The 15,000-nt window shown below is 36.6% G+C and overlaps 1 protein-coding gene across 5 annotated transcripts in view; it reads right to left on the reverse strand.

Annotated features, from left to right (window-relative positions):
• LOC135219903 (transmembrane protein 117-like) overlaps positions 1–15,000 on the reverse strand; it is a 421,293-nt gene that overhangs the window by 91,932 nt on the left and 314,361 nt on the right. The gene's annotated exons all lie outside the window — the stretch shown is intronic.

The following is a 15,000-nucleotide window of genomic DNA, read 5'->3' on the forward strand; positions in this document are numbered from 1 at the left end:
CATAGCAAAGGTTGACCCCTCTGGTGGGCCCCCTTTTCCTAACGCAAGAGTTTGGGTCAAGGACTTGACGCCCCAAACCCTGTAAGGATCCTGACAAACAAAAAGATAAATTAAGGATAAAAATACTTGGGGGTTTCAGTGCGAGAGAGAATGAATGACGGTTGATTTGCTCGAGTAGACAAGAAAAGAAATATTTAAAATAATGTGACTATGTTACCCACAAAAATGATATAATGTAAAAAAAAAAAAAAAAAAAAAAAAAGGAAGACGTCTCATAAGCAGATGAGAGGAAATCCATGATAGCTGACTTGCTTAAGGAAAGGAAAAATTAGAAATGTCTAAAATAAGGCGGTTACGCTACCCACGAAAATGATGAAATGTCAGCGAGCAAAAGCGGGAAAATGAAGACATATCAGAGACATCTGATAAATGCGATAAATGCAGTCGTTTCAGTAGAACAATGTCAAGTAGGAAAGTTCTTAAAAAAAACAAAATAAAAAAAAACTGGGGACCTCAGCATCGGGTTCCTTCCCTCTCGTCTCTTCTCTCAGTGCATTATTTAAAAGGACAAACAGTAGGACGGCCGTTCTTGGAAAGGGACTCCGCCGAACATTCGTTCACGCAAGCAGAGCGACTACGCGAATAGCAGCAGAGGCAGCGACCTTCCTTTCATCGAGGGGAAGGGAAGGGGTACGGGGAGGGGAGAGAGGGAGGGTAAAGGAGGGGGAGAGGGGAGGGGAGGGGAGGGGAGGGGAGGAGGAGGAGGAGGAGAGAGCTGCCTGAGACGTATTGAAAAGCAGCCTTTTGAAAGCAAGCAATTGTGCTTCCAGTTTGTTCATTCTCTCTCTCTCTCTCTCTTTTACCCTACAGAAGCTTTCTAACTCCGGGAGGATGTGTCCCTAGTGACGGGGGACCTCTTACAGATTGGTAGTCTTCGGCTACTGACGAAGGAATACACTCGCGCTAACCTACTACTTCTTTTCCCGCGATGTGTTTTCATCTTTCATCGAGTGCATCTGATTCCCCAGGGGGCAGTACTAAACACGGCAAAACACATTTGACCCCCAATGGACTAGGTTGGTACTAAAGAGAATTGGTTATTTCTTATATCCCTGGATTTCGAAATATTCCCTTATATATATATATATATATATATATATATATATATATATATATATATATATATATATATATATATATAATATAGATTCAACGTCTTCGCGATATGTCTACAATAAGTTACCTATATGCATGGACACATGTCTTAGAGTAGTGTGAACGCACGCTTAAAAAAGAGATGAGGCAAGACTAATGGGTAAAGAATCTGCATCGTTCTTCACTATCTCCTAAATTTTGAAGCTACTCTTATAAGAAAGGAAAGTATTAACTTCAGGGCTCTGCGAATTACAATGGGTCCCGGCGTCGCGCGGTGCCGTGCGGTACTCCAGAAATTACTACATTAAGCATCAAAGGCTTCTAGGAAAATATGATTGCCAGAATAACGTGCGCATTCAATGAAAGCAAATCTTTTTTCATAGTCAGAGCCAGTATGAAAATGACCGAGATAATTCATATATATATATATACACACGCACGCACACAAAGATACATATATATATATATATATATATATATATATATATATATATATATATATACACACACGTACGCACACAAAGATACATATATAGATAGATATGCAGATAGATAATCTGTCTTAAGAAGGGGGTGGCTCTAGAGTCTAGAAGCAAAAACCAGTCCCTGCAACATTCACGCTTATAACTACTGAATCCTGGAAGAATTCCTAAGCAGAAACCTCCCACAACATCAGTAGCTTCATACACCTACTCCGAAGGCTCATCAACAGTCCGTCGAACATCCTGCACCCACACACAAAACGCCGTTCGCCTCTCCTGTATTTAACGATTCGGTCATGGGGATGAAATGGAGGACGATACTTTTGGCGTACAGAGTACAATTCGGCATTAAGGGGAGGCTAGGAGGAGAAGAGGCCTCTAGTGGACAGATGCCACTATAAGAGGTACAGGAAGGAAGAGGCCCTCATACCCAGACGGTGCCAGAGTTGGGGCAAAACAGGAGTGAATGGAACAGGAAAAAGAAGCAGATTTAAAAATACCTTTCAAAACTGATATAGAAAATTGAGGTGTTGACTTATAATGTCAAAAACTATTTTTATTTATGTATGGAATGGAATGCAATAGAATTGAATATCAGATCTAGCCCCAAAAGCCAAGCACTGGGACCTATGAGGTCACTCAGCGCTGAGAGGGTAACTGAGAGTAAAAAGGTCTGAGAGTAAAAAGGAGAGGGTGGAAGGAAGGATGGAAGAAAGAGAATATGAACGGAGGTGCAGTGAAAACAATGAATAGGGTCTGCAGTTATGGACTGAAGGGACGCTGCAAAGAACCTAAAGTAATGCCTACAGTGTACCGCGTGAGACAAACTGGCGGCATCAATACCAATCCTGGCCCCCTGCCTACGGGTTTTATTTTCTTATTCTTGACTTTCACGTCAATAAGCATCATATCTCGACAGTCACATTTTTAAGCCATAAAAGGGAGACCAGCTAACGAGCTACGTTATTTTTTCCATTTTTTCCCACCTTTATCATCCCTTTTACTTCCATATCTTGTCTGTTCTTTGGTGCTGCCGGAATTACTTAAATAAAAAGGGGGCGATAAAAAAAAAACAAGAGAAAGACGGAGCTACCGTCTTTTCTCGCAACCATTACGGCTGAGGAGTTTTTACGAGATTCGCTGCTCCTCCCTCCCTTCGTTTTTAAGGTCTTCTTGGGAGGTACTTTGTATTTCCAGAGTTGTGTGTGTGTGTGTGTGTGTGTGTGTGTGTGTTCTTTTTCTGTTATTTTCCTCTCGTGTTCTGAGGGTGTGCTTCTTCATTAGTCCTTACAAGCTCTGGATGAGGTAACTGATGCCGTTATTTCAAAGTGTGATTATTTCATTGGGATTAATTTCCAGTTTTCATTGTTTTAATATTATTATTATTATTATTATGTGTCACTTAAATGGTGAAGAAACTCACCATGGTGTAACCGTATTATTATTATTAATATTATAATCATTATTATTATTTATTTACTCATAAAAATCACACAATGCCACGAGTCATTAAAACGGTGACGAAATCCACAAAGGTGGATGTGTCAATATAGATTGAAAATATATACAAAAATGAGAGCAGGTTACTGAAACCTCTCGTTTAGTATACATTTCAACATATAGAAACCCTTACACCATCGTTATAATTATCATCATTATTATTATTATTGTTATTATTATCATTAGTAGTAGTAGGAGTAGTAGTAGTAGAGGTAGATGGAAAAACGCAAAAGGAAAGAAGAGCCTAATGAAAAACACTGAATACATAAATGTTTAAACAGAGACGCGTTCAAAAACCTTAAGAAATGGCCCTCTCGGGTGGCATTACAGTCGTCCTTAAATATATGAGCATCAGCGTCAACAACAAAGACAGAAAGGTAATTCACAAGGAACGAGCACACCAAAGGGGCCACCGACTACAGAGAGATTCAAGCTTCCAAAGAATGCTGGTTCCAACCTCCCACCCCGGACCACACACTGCAGCATTAACTGATCTCGATACAGAACCTGTGAGTTTTCGTCGGCCTGGGGAAGACGCGTAACCCGCAACATCTGAGCGGCCATCCACGACACTAACCACTATAAGAGCGGACCAGATTATTATACTAAAATAGAATGTACTACTTTCCGAGGCTTTTAATAAGTGACTGGAATCGAGCGATCAATCATCTCTCTCTCTCTCTCTCTCTCTCTCTCTCTCTCTCACTCTCTCTCTCTCTCCTCTCTCTCTCTCTTCACTCTCTCTCTCTCTCTCAAGGGTAATATGTTTCACCAACCAAAGACTGAAGAATTTATCAAATTTTATAAATTTTTGGAATTGTTTAAATAAATTAAGTAGTCTCTCTCTCTCTCCTTTTGCCTCGTGGTGCTATAGTAATTTGTTCAACTCACAAACTGGATGACCTGAGGTCGACTCTCGAACAGGACTATGTGGTATGAAATGAGCACATGACCCAAGAAACAGTGTGTATCTGCTGACCACAGTCTGAATTGCGTACCCACTTGTTAGTCGACATTTGTTGAAAGAAAAGGACACAGAGGCGAACAGAAAGCGATAAAAGAAAATACCAGGCATGAATGTACTCTGCTCAGAGCAAATGCATACCATTAAAACGAGGAGGTCCCCACGAGATAATCCTCTCCCCAAACGGGACCCTCTCTATACAAATAAATAAATAAATAGATAAATACTCGGGAACGTGAAGATAAACAACTAAATGAAAAAAGAAATAAATACCCGAGAACATGGCGTCTGATCTAATATCCCTGTTTTAAATAACGTTTGGTAAAAAAAAAAGAAAAAAAAAAAACATCTAGGTGCACGCAAGGCAGGGGTCTCAACGTGGTAATCCCCTACCCCTGAGAGAGATGGAGCTGACTTACAGGGTAAAACTATCCCACTCTCATATATATCAACACACATATATATATTATATATATATTAGATATATATATATATATATATATATATATATATATATATCATGTATATATATATATATATATATTATATACATGCACGTAGTATAGTATATATACATAAATATATATGTATGTAAATATTTATATGTATGTATGTATGTATGTATATATATATATATATATATATATATATATATATATATATATATATATAGATATAGAGAGAGAGAGAGAGAGAGAGAGAGAGAGAGAGAGAGAGAGAAGAGAGAGAGAGAGTTTAAAATTTAGGCAAGTTTGGCTGTTAAAATTCGTCCCTAAACATGTAAATATTGCCCTTCTAAATACGGGTAAAAAAAGTAGATAGATTTGTATCCGTATATATATAGAAAGAGGACATTCACAGTTTTAGGGATGAAACTGCTATGAATTTTCAACTTAATATCCGTAGGCTGCTTTCCCGATCTTATATGTATTATTTAAATATATATGTTTATACATATACATTTATAAATATATATTTATATATAGATATGTATAAATATAATATATATACATATCTATATAGACGCACACACACATATATATAAGTGATGATTATAAACTCCTAAATGGACCCGACCACATTCCCAACACTGCCCTTTAAGCCTAAACTAAGTAATGTATATTTACGTGCAGACCATTCAAAGTTTTTAAAAGTGATCATATCAAATCTTGTAGGCCTAGTACACACGGCTCTACCAGAGTATGACATTACTGGCGTGTGCATTTTTTATAGCAAATGCCTTACATACGCGTCTTTAATAAATCTGAATTTTTCCCCCTTGAACTCATTAGTCTTTTAATCACTGCTCTATCAGATCAATCTTCTCGTGCCTTTAATTCATTCTGTTTATTCTGTTCCGGGTTGCATCCTGCCTCCATAGGAGTCCATCACTTTTCTCACTATGCGGGCTGTTTCTAAGAGCACACTCTTCTGCATTAGCCTCTACTTTTTCCAGGGTCCTTTCAGGGATCGTGCCTAGTGCTCGTATGATTATAGGTACAATTTCCTCTGGCATATTCCATATCCTTCTTATTTCTATTTTCAGGTCTTGATACTTTTCAATCTTTTCTCTCTCTCTTTCTCTTCTACTCTGGTGTCCCATGGTATTGCGACATCAGTGAGTGATACTTTCTTCTTGATTATGTCAGTCAACGTCACGTCTGGTCTATTGGCACCTATCAGGCACGTATCGCCCTAGCTGTTCTGATACCATGCTCCTAGAGGATCTTTGCCTTATTGTTTTTTATCACTCCTTCAGGTTGGTGCTCGTACCACTTATTACTGCAAGGTATGCCGGTGTTACTTACACAGGCTCCAGTGGATGGTTTTTGCCACCGAATCATGCCTCTTTTTGTACTGGTTCTGTGCAAGTGCCGGACATGCGCTTGCTATGTGGTTTATGGTCTCGTGTTTCTTATTGCACACTTCTTCATATGGGTGAGATGTTATTTCCATCTATCGTTCTTTGAACATATCTGGTTCTTTGGGCCTGATCTGGTGACGCTGTTATCATTCCTTCTGTTTCCTTCTTTAGTACTCCCCTCTTTAGCCATTGCCATGTTTTTTCGCTGGCCAGTTCTTTAGTCTGTCTCATGTACTGTCCGTGCATTGGTTTGTTGTGCCATTCCTCTATTCTGTTTGTCATTCTCCTGTATCTGTATAGTTCTGGGTCTTATTATTATTATTATTATTCAGAAGATGAGCCGGTATTCATATGGAACAAGCTCACACGGTCCATAATCTAGAAATTCAAGCTTACAAAGACTACGGAGCTCATTTGAAAGCAGTACCAGAAGGTAATAAGAAATACAGAATAAAAAAGTTAATTATTAGAAAACAAAACTGGAATTATGATCCCTGTCAATTTAATAAAACTCTAACGAAAAAGGAAAGGGAGGAAAAAGAGGACTTTGCTGGTGGTTCTACGATTTAATCCGACTTCACCCCTATACACCCATCTAAACCCCACAGACATCTTTTACCCTTGAGACTCAACATTTGTTTAGAGGAGGGTCACCCAGAAAAAAACTATGAAGAAAAAGAGGGATGGAGAGTATCCATTAAGCCTCCTAAACAAAAAATAAAAATAAATAAATAAATAAAACTGGGATGGGAAACTTGAGCTTCGTATCACTGGCTAAAGTCAAGAAAAAAGGATCAAGGGAGAAAAAGAAGAAGAAGAATCTGGAAGAAATGAGAATTAAAGATAACAAGAGATAGTCATAGAAGCAGCCTTCAAAAAAAGCATAGCAGACAAGAACAAAAAAGGAAATGAAAGATTGGTACGGGATGAAACGTAGAAATAAGAAAACCCAGATACTGAGAAAAATTGAAGAGAAATTTGAAAAGTCGGAGAGGTTTCATGATGAAACACAAGAGGAAGTGGATGGTATTGCCATAATCAAAAGGGTTCAAATATGACCCATTTGTTTTAGAGCAAATTTTGATATATTGTTAAAGAATACAATCAAGAAGAGAGTCTCACTTCATCCTTATCTTCAAACAGAGGGATTACTCTTCGCAGTCTTAAAAGAAAGACTAGTAAAATCAAGCTGATGAAAAGAAAGAAATGACAGATGAACAGGGCAATATAAAAAAAAAAGAATGGCTGGTCACAAGAATAAAAATACAATGCAAACTACACAAGAGAAATAAAACGGAAAAACAAAAGGAATCTCGAGAAGAAAAGACGTGAACCAAATGCAGCGATAAACTTCAATTCTTTTGAAATGCTTCTCTCAGGGACGTTACGTAACCTTTGCCTGTGAGAGAGAGAGAGAGAGAGAGAGAGAGAGAGAGAGAGAGAGAGAGAGGTTTTAGGGTCCGACCCTCTATGCTCCCTGTACTAACTTCCTCATTTGTTTTATCTTTGAAAGTTCGGTTGGTTTCTCTCTCTCTCTCTCTCTCTCTCTCTCTCTCTCACAGGCAAAGGTTACCTTATCCCATTTTACTAGTCTTCTCCAGACATCTCATTTGTATACCTAAAAAGATTTAAATTTCTATTTGCGACTCTCTCTCTCTCTCTCTCTCTCTCTCTCTCTCTCTCTCTCTCTCTCTCTCTCTCTCTCTCTCTCTCTCTGTGAATAACTGTTTCCATTTTATCAGTGTTCTCTATACATAAATATTTGATTATTGAAAAATATTTAATTATTTTCTATTTATGTACTCTCTCTCTCTCTCTCTCTCTCTCTCTCTCTCTCTCTCTCTCTCAGATAGAAAAAATAGGAATCAAGGGAACCGCAATATATGGGAAAGGACAAAAAACAAGGAAAAATATATGAGAAATATAGTAACTCAGAATGTGAACTAATGGCGTAGAATTTGAATCTGAAAAATTGATGAACATAGTAATATATAGACCTCCTAATACTAAAGAGTTTGACTTAATAATTGAAAAATTGGATGATATATGTAGAAATCACAAGGACTGGACTATTCTCCTATCTGGTGACTTCAACTTTCCTTTCGTAGAATGGAAAGAACGAATAGGAGATTGTGGTTGTACTTATACATATAAAAAAGAGAGTAATAGTAGTGCAGAAGATAAGAGGCAATTTGAAAAGCTATTAGATATGCTACTAGAATACAACATTCAAATAAATCACCTGCCAACAAGAAAGGAAAATACTTTAGACCTAGTATTTGTGAACGAGATGAATTATGTTAAAGAAATAATAGTTTATAATGCGAATATTTCAGACCATAATGTCATAGAATTAACAGTTCATTCCAAGCAAGTGAAAATAGAGATAAGCAAGAAATGAAAAAGTGGGAAGGATATGGAAAATACAACTTCTACAGTAAAAATATAAAATGGTCAGAAATTAATGAAGAATTAAACAAAGATTGGGATAACATTTTCGTAAGTGATGACATAAGGGTAAATACGGAGATATTATATAAAATATTGGAGAAAATAGTGGAAAAATATATACCGAAGAAGAAAAGTAAACATCATTCATGCATACCAAGAGACAGAAGGATCTTGTTCCAGAAAATCAGAAAGTGGAAAAAAGGTCTTGCAAAAGAAAAAAAATGCATGGAAAGTTATAGAACTAAAAAGTAAGATAGAAAATGCAGAACAAAAGATTATACAATCAAAAGAAAATGAAAAACGGGACTTGGAAGAAAAAACCCTATTAAATATCAAGCAAAACCCCAAGCTATTATACTCATATGCGAAGAAGATGAATAAAAGAAGAATAGAAATAGGCCCTCTGAGAATTGAAGGGAGATTAACGAATGAAAAAAAAGGAAATTTGCAACATACTGGCAGAACGATATAAGAGAGAATTCACCCCTAGAATAGATAATGAAGATAATGATATAGAATAATAAAGGGATGAAAATAGTGAATATTTAGCTGACATAGATATTAATGAAGCTGATATTGTGCAGGCTATTAATGAAATTAAAAATGGAGCTGCTGCAGGGCCTGATGGAATTCCTGCTATTTTGTTAAAGAAAGTAGTCCATTCTATCGCAAAGCCACTTGCAATATTATTAAGACAAAGTGTAGATACAGGCAAGATTTATGATGAGCACAAATTAGCATATATTACCCCTACTTTCAAAAAGTGGATCAAGACTAGAGGCAAGTAATTATAGGCTGTGAGTCTAACATCACATATTATGAAAGTGATGAAAGGGTAATGAAGAAAAATATTATGAAAACATTTAATAAAAAATAATTTGTTTAATAAAGGACAACATGGTTTCGTACCCGGAAAAAGTACACAAACCCAACTGTTAGTCCACCGTGAGAACATATTCAAAAAATATGAAAAGCGGAAATGAAACAGATGTGGTTATTTAGACTTTGCAAAAGCTTTTGATAAAGTAGACCATAATATATTAGCGAAGAAAAGAAAATTAGAAAACACAATATCGTGGATAAAGTAGGAAGATGGTTAAAAGAATTTTTACACAACAGAAAACAGATAGTTTATTGCAAACGACGAGAAATCGGATGAAGTCAAGGTAATATCCGGTGTGCCGCAAGGTACGGTGTTAGCTGCAATACTGTTTGTTATTATGATTGAAGACATAGACAATAATGTGAAGGATTCGGTAGTGAGTAGTTTCGCAGATGACACAAGAATAAGTAGAGAAATTACTTGTGATGAAGATAGGAACGCTCTACAAAGAGACCTTAACAAAGTATATGATTGGGCAGAGGTAAATAGGATGGTATTAACTCTGATAAATTTGAATCAATAAATTATGGAGACAGAGAAGAAAGCTATATGCATATAAGGGACCTAATAATGAGACCATCACAAATAAGGAAGCAGTTAAAGACCTTGGGTGTGATGATGAATAGAACATGTTATGCAATGATCAAATAGCAACTCTGTTGGCAAAATGTAAAGCAAAAATGGGAATGTTGTTACGGCACTTCAAAACAAGAAAGCTGAACACATGATTATGCTTTATAAAACATATGTTCGTAGTCCACTTGAATATTGCAATATGATATGGTACCCACACTATCAAAAGGATATTGCACAAATAGAGAGTGTCAAAGGTCCTTTACAGCTAGAATAGAAGAAGTTAAGGACCTAGACTACTGGGAAAAGACTACAATTCTTAAAATTATATAGTCTAGAAAGAGAAGAGAACGCTACATGATAATTCAGGCATGGAAAACAGATAGAAGGAATAACAGAAAATATCATGGAACTAAAAATATCAGAAAGAGCAAGCAGAGGTAGATTAATAGTGCCCAAAACTATACCAGGAAAAATAAGGAAAGCACACAGGACATTAATCCACTAAGCACCAGCATCGATAATGCAGTGTCTATTCAATGCGTTTGCCAGCTCATCTGAGGAATATATCAGGAGTGAGCGTAGATGTGTTTAAGAATAAGCTCGACAAATATCTAAACTGCATCCCAGACCATCCAAGATTGGAAGATGCAAAATATACCGGAAGAGTACTAGCAACTCTCTGGTAGACATTAGAGGTGCCTCACACTGAGGGACCTGGGGCAACCCGAACAAGATGTAAGGTCTGTAAGGTAAGGTAAGGTCTCTATCAGTATGTATAATTAAATTTATATTTTTTACTAAATAGCTATTTATCTCCATCACTCTTAGTAACAATGTTGCAAACAATTTATCCCGATTACTCATTGGAAATGTAAGTAATTAGGTGTTTGAATGTTTAGTAGAATAAAGAACAAATAAAATAAAGGTCAAATAAACAAAAAAAAAATATAAGAAAAGTTCGTTTTACTGCCCCTGCCAAGGAAACTGAAATTCAAATAAGTGAAAACAATAGACATATGCAAAAGGTCTGCCTCAAAGTAATAAAAATATATAAGAAAATTCGAACAAATTAAAAAATATATAAGAATGGTCTACTCCACTTCATCTGCTAACGAAACTGAAATTCAAATTAAGTAGTATGAATATATATATATATATATATATATAATATATATATATACATATATATATATATATACCATATATACACACAAGGTCTACCTCAATGCTTATGCCTCTCCGTCGACAGAATAGAATATAACATAGAATTTAGGTGAAAGCCAAGCGCTGGACCTAGTAGGTCACTCAAAACTGAAACGGAAACTAGACTGTAAAAAGGTGTAACAGGAAGTAGACCTTGCAATTGCACTGCTAAAAACTATGAACGGAGGTACAGTAAAAGGAATGAAAGAGGTTGCAAAGACCCTTAAGTAATAATGCCTAAGGAGGGTGGAAAGAATCACGGACGTACGAACAAAACACGATCGACAGAACTATGTAAAGAGAGGCTTTAAAAAGACGAGGCCATCAACTTCTGGAAAACGGCCCCTAAACAAACTTTGAATATCCCTGCTCCACCACTAACCCCCCTCCCCAACCCCCACCACCACCAACGCCACCATGACAATCTCCAACTCCATCTCCACCTCCTTACGACCGAAACCCCACCAGGAGGTTACGAACCCATTCCCCCCCTTCTTGTTACCCCGAGGGCTGCGCCTCCTTGTTTTCCCCCAGGGGGAGAGGGTTGCAGACGGAGCTTCAAAGTTTGTTGAAGAGTGAGGGGGAAATGAGGGGGAGGAGGGTGGAGAGGGAGGAACTGAGGGAAAAGTTGTGGAGTCGAGGGAGAAAAAAGAAGACGTTTTCCCTAGAACTCGGTTTCGCTCCATCAGTCTCCCGACCCAAGTTCGACTAATGTACCAAAAATGTCGATCTGATTAGCCTTTGTTTTTGGCGCCCCGACACCTGAAGGAATGGACGAAAATGAAAGATAAACACAGAGAGAGAAGTCCTGGAAGGGAAGTGGAAAACAATTCACTTGATTTAAAATATTTCTCTTGGTTGATTGCCTTCATTTCTACACAATTCCTACTTTTATAGAAAAAAAGAAGAGTTTTCGACCCTTCTCAACTGTCAGTTCAAAAATGACACCCTGTGAAACGAATGACATTGATAAGAGAGGACTTCGGGAAAGGATGTGAAACTAAGTTACCTTTGTTACCTGTATCTTAAACCATCAAACGAACAAGGCGTGATTCGACCTCAAGCTTACTCGGGACGCGTGCAAGATTTCCCCTGGCACATAAGCTGCAACCATTATATTCATAACGTAGCATAAAGTGGTCCTCGTAATTAACACTCATGATTAGTACTGCTCATCTTAACAACAAGATCAAATAAAAAGGATGCAAATTAAACACGTCGATATATTCTCAGTTGTAAGAGGAAACAAAATAATTCCCCAAAAATACAGCCTCTAAATTCAGTACATCAAATAAATTAAAACGTCCTACATTCTACGGTGAAATGAAGCCTGGTTTCACCGACGACAATGGGGGGGGGGGGGGGGGGGAAATGCGCTATATTTTATTAAAAATTACTTTTCTGTGCTGTTCAGCATGAACATTTTTTATTTCTTATATTTTCATTCTAATTAAATAATCATAAATATTCTATCCTAAAATTCCAGTATCTTCAAGTAATTGCGAAAAACTTTTTTCAGACTATTTTAGCCTATCTTACCCACACAACAACAACAACAATAACAAGAAAGTAGTTTGTAGGCTTACTCCCCGAGTAAGGGACAATCGAGAGAGAGAGAGAGAGAGAGAGAGAGAGAGAGAGAGAGAGAGAGGTAAAGTTAAAAGAAACAAACTGATCTTTGTGACGAATTAGTTTTCCTGTCTCTTGAACCACTGGATTTATTTGATGTGAAATATGTCTTCTGGTTTTGATGACTTTCATTTCTGTACAAGCCATTCTTTTTTGGGAAGAATGAATTGAAGCCTTCTTAACTGTCAGTTCAAAGATCGCCTGAAGAAATGAACTAAGATGAAAAACGAACAGAGAGAGAGATCGTTTGAAATTAAATGAAACTGAACTCTTACGTGAATTAGTTTCCCTATGGTTGTCTCTTCAACCATCTGATGCATTTGTTTTATAATATTGATTTTAGTTGATTATCTTCATTTCTATATAAGTCACTCTTTGACTCTCATTACCTTTTTACCTGTCCATTCGAAGAACTGTCTGTAAGGCCTTCCTCACTGAAGGCTCACAGAGAAACGTAACCTCTTAAAACAAAGTAGCTCCTGCTTTGGAAGTTACAATCTTCCAGATTACTTGACTCATTGTTCAAAGGTTTCTCTCTCTCTCTCTCTCTCTCTCTCTCTCTCTCTCTCTCTCCCCAAAGAAAGGTAACTTGTTACCAAAGGATAAAAAAAAACAGAGAAGGTATAATCAACAAAGAAGGAAAAAGGAGAGATTATAACCATGCAGAAGTGGGGAGGATTTCCAAAGCCTCTAGAAAAAGAGACGAAAATTAATGAAGGTATGGCATCTTTTCTCATGACTTTTTTTTTTTGTCATTAATTAAGTCTGACGTCTAAGTTGGGAGAGTGAATGCGTTCGATGAACACTTTCCTTTCAGATAACGACGGAAGCAAAGGAAGGACAGATAAGAAAAAATAAAGTGATTATATCAGCTTACCGATGAGGTCGATGAAGATAAAGATAAATTATTATTATTATTATTATTATTATTATTATTATTATTATTATTATTATTATTATTATTATTATTATTCAGAAAATGAAGCCTATTCATACGAAATGGACCCCCCACAGGGGGCAATGATATATATTGTCATTATTATTATTAATATCATATTATTATTACTATTCAGACAATGAACCATATTCACAGAACAAGTCCACCTCAGAGGCGATTGATTATCATTAATACTATTATTATTATTATTATTATTATTATTATTATTATTATTATTATTCAGAAGATGAATCATATTCATATGGAACAAGCCGACCTCAGGAGCCATTGACTTTGTTTTTACCACTATTATTATTATTATTTTTTTATTTTATTTTTTTTTTTTTGCTCTATCACAGTCCTCCAATTCGACTGCGTGATATTTTATAGTGTGGGATTCCGGGTTGCATCCTGCCTCCTTAGGAGTCCATCACTTTTCTTACTATGTGCGCCGTTTCTAGGATCACACTCTTCTGCATGAGTCCTGGAGCTACTTCAGTCTCTAGTTTTTCTAGATTCATTTTCAGGGATCTTGGGATCGTGCCTAGTGCTCCTATTATTATTATTATTATTATTATTATTCTTATTATTATTATTATTATTATTATTATTATTATTATTATTATTATTATTATTATTAAAAGATATTCCCGCATCAGCCGAGTTGATTCTGTAAAGAGTTTCCTCTATCCCTCTTATGACAGCTTGAATTTCTAAAGTTCCAACCGCACGACATCCTCAGGGGAGGCAGTTCCACAGTCCAACGGCCTGAGGAATAAAGGTAAGAATAAGTGATGATTCGCTAAGATGAAAAAGACAAAATTCCCGCTTTACAAATCTCAGTAATCAAACATTTGGGGATGTGTGGCAACTCATCATTATCACATTTCCTTTTTAGATTTTTGAAACTATATTTGAGATAAAGTGGGACAGACCAAAGGCAGTCACCCCGATGAATTGATACAGGAGAACTCTAAATACACGAAGGAAAAAAACAAAGGGAAGTATCGCACAAAATCAAGAGAGAAATAAGACGTAAGGAAGGTGATAGGGCAAGACATCTAAAATTTCGTCTGAGCGCATAAGATCTCGATGTTACCGAAAGACGTAAAAGATGTAACCTTTAGCTCTTGTTACCAGCCATGATAATACAAGGGAAAATACGGGCTTCGTATAATTCTGTACTGAATTTCAATACATGAGCACTAACACAAACGATGTATATATGTGTATATACATATTTATATATATGTCATATAATTATAAAACGGCTGTTGTTACGGAAGTTTCCTGCACCATGGGGTCATCCTCGATTCACGAGTTAACGTATGAATGAGGCAGTGATCTTTATATTGT

Source organism: Macrobrachium nipponense, chromosome 1, assembly GCF_015104395.2.
Source record: "Macrobrachium nipponense isolate FS-2020 chromosome 1, ASM1510439v2, whole genome shotgun sequence".
NCBI classification, from domain to species: domain Eukaryota; kingdom Metazoa; phylum Arthropoda; class Malacostraca; order Decapoda; family Palaemonidae; genus Macrobrachium; species Macrobrachium nipponense.